Source organism: Leptodactylus fuscus, chromosome 1 (assembly GCF_031893055.1).
Source record: "Leptodactylus fuscus isolate aLepFus1 chromosome 1, aLepFus1.hap2, whole genome shotgun sequence".
Classification (NCBI taxonomy): Eukaryota; Metazoa; Chordata; class Amphibia; order Anura; family Leptodactylidae; genus Leptodactylus; species Leptodactylus fuscus.
Genome location: NC_134265.1, coordinates 86,063,794 through 86,072,721, shown reverse-complemented (window position 1 = coordinate 86,072,721; position 8,928 = coordinate 86,063,794). Strand labels below are relative to the sequence as shown.

The following is an 8,928-nucleotide window of genomic DNA, read 5'->3' as shown; positions in this document are numbered from 1 at the left end:
CGACTGAAGGGCTATAAAGATGATCTTAGATTAATTTTAAAGATGAGAATGTTGGCGACATTGTGGTGTATTGAGGCTGTCATTGAGGTATTGTGACTGGTATAAGGCAGTACTGTATGATGACTATCCTAAGGGCTTTGAGGCAGGCATGGGAAGATGGTGCCTTATATTCATCCCAAAATCACTTCCCAAATCCACACATTTATTTCTTGCCATGCCAGTTAGTTATATGCCAGTTAGATAGGGCACATTTACTAGCAAATTTTTACAGGAGGAAATCTAGGGGGATGGATCGCTCAGACTATTCACTGCAATACTACTGTATTGCAGGGAATAGCAAAATGCTATCATTTCTATTAGACGCTGCCTCTGCCAGAACTAATGCAATGACAAGCATGGAAGCCTTCAATAGGCTTCCAGCTGTCATAGCAACCAATCGCCAATCGGCCCGTGCCGCCTGTGCAATTTAGACGTTACGGTCACATTTGACCGCAGCATCTAAAGGGTTAACAGGAGCAATTGGTCTGAAACGGTTCTGTGTTCTGGTTGTATTTTCAACAATGGCAGAACTGGGGAGAACTACAGTCTCCTATAGTGATGCGCCATTCTCGCTGTACAAGGACACAGCACCATTCTCTTTGCAAAATGTCACATGATGCACCCTTTATTGGAGGGACTATACACCCACAACTTACCCTACACCTGGCTCTTCCCCTTTGGCCTCTCAATAATGAAAAATGGTCAAAGAATCCCCATTGGTGCTTGGGATATTCTTGGGCTTGATCCCGTTGTTGTTCCCTCCTGGATGCCTATTACAGATGACTTGTCTTTACCTCCTCTGCCTCGGTACCCACCGATATCTCTCCAGTATAACAGTCTTAGTTTGACCCTGCCCCAAATGGCATGATCCAAAGAGAGGGGTGACCCTATCCTCTCTGCTGCCTGAGGCGAACCATAGAAAGACATCCCTCCAAAAATATAAAAAAGAAATAGCCACCCGGCTATCTTTAGTATTGTGATGGAGCCCCCCCTAGGACCCCCCCCCCCCCACTGGCAGATCATCAAATCCCCTTATTTGGCCCCCACGTAGTATAACACCTCCTTTATTTGGCCCACACACAACATATAACCCCTTTTTTTTTTTTTTTTTTTTACCACAACGTGATACCTGAACCCTTTTTCTTGCCCCCCCTTTTTCTGTATCCCAACCATCAGAGTGTTCAGGGGATTTTATAAAAGACGACACCACACAATAAAGAAGCCACAGACACAATGAATAAATTAAATTAATCTAAGCTTTATTACTATAATAAATCTAAAATAATTAGAAACCATCCAGTATAATTTATAGGATTTACTGCATAAAATAGTGTGAACCAGAGGAAGGCGAAAAGAACCCCCATATAAGGGGGAAAAAAATTCCTTCCTGACCCCAAGTCCTGGCGGATCGGCTACTCCCTGGTTCACTGCAGTGATGACACTGGATGGGGCCCTGTCACACTTATATATTATGTATATGTATATGCAGGGCCGGCGTCAGTGCACGGCATAGTCGGGCAAGTGCCGGGGCCCACAGAGCCTCTGGGGGCCCCCCGGCACTTGCCTGTCACAATTTCAGCTCATCGGCGTCCGTCCGCCGATGAGCTGAAATACATACGCGATGCAGGAGCTGTGAGATCAGCTCCTGCTTTAAAGCTCCGGCTTGCGTGTGTAGGCGCGATGACGTCATCACATCACGCTTACACACGCAAGCCGGTCCGGAGCTAAGCAGGAGCTGATCTCACAGCTCCTGCATCGCGTATGTGATTGGAGGGAGAGAGAGAGGAGCGTCGGGGGAACGATGGAAGGTGAGTGATAGAAGGTGAGTGTAAGTGTTTGTTTTGTATTACATATTAAGGTGGAACATAATGAAGGGGGCCCATGAAACTGGGGGGCAAATGAAGGGGAGGGGGGGAACGGCATGACACTGGGGAAGATGAAGGGGGTGGGGAGAGAACGGCATGACACTGGGGACAGAGATGGAGGGGGCCCAAAGAAACTGAAGGGGCAAATGAAGGGGAGGGGGGAACAGCATGACACTGGGGCAGATGGAGGGGGGGAGAACAGCATGACACTGGGGCAGATGGAGGGGGGGAGAACAGCATGACACTGGGGCAGATGGAGGGGGTGGGGAGAGAACGGCATGGAACTGGGGACAGAGATGGAGGGGGCCCAATGAAACTGAGGGGGCAAATGGAGGGGGGGGAAACGGCATGACACTGGGGAAGATGAAGGGGGTGGGGAGAGAACGGCATGAAACTGGGGACAGAGATGGAGGGGGCCCAATGAAACTGAAGGGGCAAATGGAGGGGGGGAACAGCATGACACTGGGGCAGAGACGGGGGGACATGAAACTGGGGCAGATGAAGGGGGAGAACGTGATGAAACTGGGGACAGAGATCGAGGGGGGACATGAAACTGGGGGCAGAGGAAGGGTGTATATGAAACTGGGGGAGAGATGGAGGGGGGGCATATAATTTACAGGTGACTGTAGGAGGATTATACTGTGTGGGAGCACATAATAAATGAATGAGAATGGGTGGAATCAACATAAAAGTGGGTGGAGCTAAATTTGCAGCGGCGCGCAGAGCATTTTGCCCCTCTTTCTACTCTTTAAAAGATTGGGAGGTATGGCGTTGGTGACGCCACACTCCTGCATGACGTCACTCGCTTCATCTGCAACGCACAGTGTCTCGACTCCCCCACCTCCTTTACAAGGGGGCCCACTGAGGCTCTGTCGCCCAAGGGCCCATAAAAACCTGGAGCCGGCCCTGTGTATATGGAATAAGTATATAATATCTCACATATACTATATTGTGTACCTACAGTCCTATGGAAAAGTTTGGGCACCCCTATTAATCTTAATCATTTTTAGTTCTAAATATTTTGGTGTTTGCAACAGCCATTTCAGTTTGATATATCTAATAACTGATGGACACAGTAATATTTCAGGATTGAAATGAGGTTTATTGTACTAACAGAAAATGCGCAATATGCATTAAACCAAAATTTGACCGGTGCAAAAATATGGGCACCTCAACAGAAAAGTGACATTAATATTTAGTACATCCTCCTTTTGCAAAGTTGCTTCCTGTAGCTTTTAATCAGTTCCTGGATCCTGGATGAAGGTATTTTGGACCATTTCTTTCTACAAAACAATTCAAGTTCAGTTAAGTTTGATGGTCGCCGAACATGGACAGCCCGCTCTCAAATGATCTGAAAACAAAGATTGTTCAGCATAGTCGTTCAGGGGAAGGATACAAAACGTTGTCTCAGAGATTTAACCTGTCAGTTTCCACTGTGAGGAACATAGTAAGGAAATGGAAGACCACAGGGACAGTTCTTGTTAAGCCCAGAAGTGGCAGGCCAAGAAAAATATCAGAAAGGCAGAGAAGAAGAATGGTGAGAACAGTCAAGGACAATCCACAGACCACCTCCAAAGAGCTGCAGCATCATCTTGCTGCAGATGGTGTCACTGTGCATCAGTCAACTATACAGCGCACTTTGCACAAGGAGAAGCTGTGTGGGAGAGTGATGAGAAAGAAGCCGTTTCTGCACGTACGCCACAAATAGAGTTGCCTGAGGTATGAAAAAGCACATTTGGACAAGGCAGCTTCATTTTGGAAACAAAAATTGAGTTGTTTGGTTATAAAAAAAGGCGTTATGCATGGCGTCCAAAAAGAAACAGCATTCCAAGAAAAACACATGCTACCCACTGTAAAATTTGGTGGAGGTTCCATCATGCTTTGGGGCTGTGTGGCCAATGCCGGCATCGGGAATCTTGTTAAAGTTGAGAGTCGCATGGATTCCACTCAGTATCAGCAGATTCTTGAGAATAATGTTCAAGAATCAGTGACGAAGTTGAAGTTACGCCGGGGATGGATATTTCAGCAAGACAATGATCCAAAACACCGCTCCAAATCCTCAGGCATTCATGCAGAGGAACAATTACAATGTTCTGGAATGGCCATCCCAGTCCCCAGACCTGAATATCATTGAACATCTGTGGGATGATTTGAAGCGGGCTGTCCATGCTCGGCGACCATCTAACTTAACTGAACTTGAATTGTTTGTCCAAAATACCTTTATCCAGGATCCAGGAACTGATTAAAAGCTACGGGAAGCGACTAGAGGCTGTTATCTTTGCAAAAGGAGGATCTACTAAATATTAATGTCACTTTTCTGTTGAGGTGCCCATACTTTTGCACCGGTCAAATTTTGGTTTAATGCATATTGCACATTTTCTGTTAGTACAATAAACCTCATTTCAATCCTGAAATATTACTGTGTCCATCAGTTATTAGATATATCAAACTGAAATGGCTGTTATAAACACCAAAATATTTAGAACTAAAAATGATTAAGATTAATAGGGGTGCCCAAACTTTTTCATAGGACTGTATATATATATTTTTTTGTTATATATATTTTTTTTTATTTTTATACTATATTGTATTATTATACTTAAACTAATCTTATTCCTATAGTATATATCTTATCTAATATATATTCTCAGTTAGTCTAATCTATATATTTTATATTTTATTTATTTTCTATTTCTATGTTAGTTTTTTTTTTACTATTTTTATTATTTTACTGTTATCTTGAAGGGGTTGTCTAGGAATTGGACCAACTCTTGTAAAGGCCGGGGGAAATGAAAAAGAAAAGCCTCCGCACCTATCCCTGGCGCACTGTCACCCACCGCCCGTGTCTGTTCAGTCTTTGCTGGTACCTGGATACTGTAAGTCCTGCGTCCCACGTGACCGCTGAGATCAATCAGTAGCCGCAGCAGTTGCTGGTCCCGGTGATGGTGTGAGTGATGTCGCCAGTCACGTGGGACGCAGCACTTAGAGCATCCAGGTACCAGCACAAGCCTGAACAGACACGGGCGGTGAATAACAGAGCGCTGGGCATTCAAAGTGCTGGGCATTGAGGTTGTTCCAATTCCTGGACAACCCCTTTAACTTACATTTTGAAATAATATTCTATATTATAATTGTGTTTTTTTCAGATTTTTTTTACTATAATTTTATATTTATAATTATTCCTACCTTGTCTAATTTATATCATGTATGACCACTATCACCCTATATTATAATTATGTTCTATCTGACTTTTTTTTTTACTTTTTAATTAAAAAATTTTTTATTGTGACTATACTTACCTATACTTACCTAAATTCTGCGCATGAAGGAGGAGATCCTGGCCCTGACTCTGCGGAGGAGCTGTCTTATTGGGATGCAGGACCAGGAGCAGCAAGATGTCGTCTCCACCTCCTCCTCCTCTTCTTCTGAGGCCTCTTCATCCTCTGTATATTCCATTGACTCTGAGGTTTCTTCTTCTTGTGATGTCTCTGGTTCCTATAAATAAGATGAAGTCACAAATGAATATAAATCCTTTTATTTCAGACTAGCTGGTACCCGCGACTTCGTCTGCGGTGATTGTAGCAGTGGGTATATACAGGTGTGGGTAAGGTTTTCGTACTGTGTATAAGGTATGGGATATGAAATGTAACTTTGTATCTTGTTTTTGCTGGAATTCAGAGAATACGTGAGACTTTTGTGTTGGATGTAATTTGTATTTGAGCTGCTATACGGTGTTGTGAGAAACGTTACATAGTGACTTTGGGACGGAGGTATTTGAAGTTAACCCCTTCCCGTCGATGGCATTTTTTGATTTTGGTTTTTCATTTTTGACTCCCCTCCTTCTAAACCCCATAACTTTTTTATTTCTCCGCTCCCAGAGTCATATGAGGTCTTAATTTTTCTTGGGACAAATTTTTCTTCATGATGCCACCATTAATTATTCTATATAATGTACTCGGAAGGAGGGAAAAAATTCTGAATGGGGAGGATTTGACAAAAAAAATGCATTTCTGTGACTTTCTTAGGGGCTTTGGTTTTACTGCGTTCACTGTGCAACCAAAATGACATGTCCCCTGTATTCTGTGTTTCGTTACAATTCCGGGGATACCAAATTTATATGGTTTTATTTACATTTTGACCCCTTAAAAAAAATCCAAAACTGTTCAAAAATTTTTTTTTGAAAAGTCATCATATTCCGACAGCCGTAATTTTTTTATACGTCCGTGTTCGGGGGTGTATAGGGCGTCTTTTTTTGCGGGGTTGGGTGTACTTTTTAGTTCTACCATTTTTGGGAAATGTTATTGCTTTGATCACTTTTTATTCAAATTTTTATCAGAATCAAAAGAGTGAAAAAACGGCGGTTTGGCACTTTTGACCATTTTTCCCGCTATGGCGTTTACCGAACAGGAAAAATATTTGTATAGCTTTGTAGAGCGGGCGATTTCGGACGCGGGGATACCTAACATGTATGTGTTTCACAGTTTTTAACTATTTTTATATGTGTTCTAGGGAAAGGGGGGTGATTTGAATTATTAATCTTTTTTATTTGTTTTTATATTTTTTTTTACTTTTTTTAAACTTTTTTTTGCATTTATTAGACTTCCTAGGGGTATTGACATGGGTGGGCGGTGTCGCGGATTGTCAGAGCGGTGGGGGTCGGCAAACATGGCTGCTCCGGAGCGTTAAAGAGAGCCTTCTGGAGTATCGTTAAGGGGAGGGGCAAAGTGGTAAAGTATATGTATATGAGATTGTGTGGGGTTAGGGGCGAGCCTGTAGAGGGTAATATGAATTTTGTGGCTTGCTATGGTCCAAAGTGTGTGAGATTGCAGAGATGGTGGTGTGAGTTTGGGTTTTATGGGGGTCCTGGCACAAACGTATGTGCGCTGTTGTGACGAACAGTAGCCTATTGCGCAATCGAGTGTAGTGACTATGTTTGTGGAAAATTTCAGCCAAATCGGTGGAGCGGGTTTTGCGTGATTGAGGAACAAACATCCAAACATCCAAACACACAAACCCACAAACATCCAAACTCACAAACTTTCACATTTATAATATTAATAGGATGAATTTAAGGATAAGATATGGATCTCTATGATATAATGACTATGTGGTGACATCACTTACATAGTCCTCCGGGATCCTCAGTCCGTCATCCTCATTCACATAGATCCACTGCAATAGATCAGGTAATAGTTAGTTTTCTGTGTTATGTAATATTATTACCATGTGTAGTAATCTAGTGGATCTATAAGAAATGGTGAGAAGATCCCGCTCTATAGAGGATCTCTGGTGCTGGTGTCATGGAATGACATGTTATGTGTCAGGATCTGGATGTGATCAGTCAGTAACATGTGGAATCACAGAATTAGAAGAATCTGCAGAATTATAGACTCTGAGATCTTCTGGGCTGTGGTCACATGTATGTATTACAGTGTATTCTTGACGCTAGGTTCACACTAGCACCTGGAGTCCGTTCTGAGCTTTCTGTCTTCTGCATGCAGAAGACAGAAAGCTGTCAGACTGGGTCCGGCCGTGTGAACCGGTGAGCATTTTATGCTCTCCGACGCGAAACCGTTTTTTTTATACCGGACACAGAGTACTGCATGTCCGACTTAAAAAAAATCGGTTTTGCGGCAGAGAGCATAAAACGCTCACCAGCGCTCACGTCCGGACATCTTTCAAACCCATTCAAATGAATGGGTTTGAAAGAGTCCTGCAGGTTTCCGTCTCCTGTCCAGTTTTGTGCAGGAAACGGAAACCTGCATGAACGGAGACCGGGCGCAGATGTGAACGAGCCCTGACAAGGCTCTTACCTCATCCTCAGAGTCTTCATCTTCGTCATCTTCATCCTTGGAGAAGTAAAGAGATAAAATATCTTATTAAATATATTATATCATATTATTTCCTATGTTATAATGATTTGCTGATATCACTTACGTAGTTCTCGAAGATCCGGATTCCGATGAGCATTGCCTGGAAAAATATAGAAATGAAAATAACATGAGACACTGGCGAGGTCATTTACTTCCAATGTGAACAGAGTCTTAACCCATCATTTCCCTTTGCTGATCACTTTGGAAGTAAATGACATTGCAGTGTTAGAGAGTTGGATTGTATAATATGGATGTATAAAGTGTTGCTTTACATAGTTTTTTCTCCTCTTCTCAGATTGTCTGTGTGTGATGATAATGTGGTCACGTGTCTCTAGTGTAGTGATGTGTCCGCTGGTGTCACTTACATATTCCTCGCCTCTCCTCACGATGTGCACTCCGACGAAAACTTGGTAATGCTGCAAGAAAATTACTTATGTTTAGTTGTCCTGAGTTACATTTGCATGTAACACTTACATGTAGTGTAGACATGTTATATGTGTTCAATATTACAATAAAGACAAAAGTAACAACTATAGATAAAAGACCCGGACACCGACATTGATGGTGAATCCAGCCAGCAGTGTCATTGCCATCATGGTGGGGGTGTTGTAGGTCTCCTCGTCCTTGGGAAGGTACTCCATGTCTCCTCGGCTTGGCTCCTGAACAGAAATATATTGTATAAGGATATAAAATGGATAGAAGATGTGATACAAGATATGTCGTGTTCATGTAGTGTCATATATATAAGTCTGCTGCACTTGGAAGCTGTGAATGGGAGTACATGAAATCCAATTCACTAACATGTTTAAAGGGATTCTCTCAAGCTCTCAAACAGCTTGTGTAAGCGGCCATTTTCTTGTAGCCGGCGGGCATGCGCGGTTGGTTTTGCCCGAGGCCTAGAAGTCTGAAGCCAACCCCCGGAAGAAGACATGGTGAAGACCCCGTTCCTGAAGAAGATGGAGGCAGTGCTGGAGAGCTCTCTCGCAGTATTGGGGACGCCCCCAGTGCTGCGAGAGATCTCATTTGCATACCGGTTTAAAGGGGCTCTATCAGCAGATTTACGGGTTATGAGCTGAAGATATGCTGCTATTAGTTTGTAAAAAGACCCCCATGTTTTTGTTAATTACTTTGGTAATCAATATGTAAATGAG

At 43.0% G+C, this 8,928-nt stretch overlaps 1 long non-coding RNA gene across 1 annotated transcript; it reads right to left on the bottom strand.

Annotated features, from left to right (window-relative positions):
- Positions 1-7,846: 7,846 nt before the first annotated feature.
- On the bottom strand, positions 7,847-8,379 carry LOC142193044 (uncharacterized). The gene is made up of 3 exons (XR_012714991.1): positions 8,335-8,379; positions 8,143-8,193; positions 7,847-7,877 (listed from the first exon to the last, which is right to left on the bottom strand). It is a non-coding gene; the product is annotated as an uncharacterized LOC142193044 (long non-coding RNA).
- Positions 8,380-8,928: the final 549 nt, after the last annotated feature.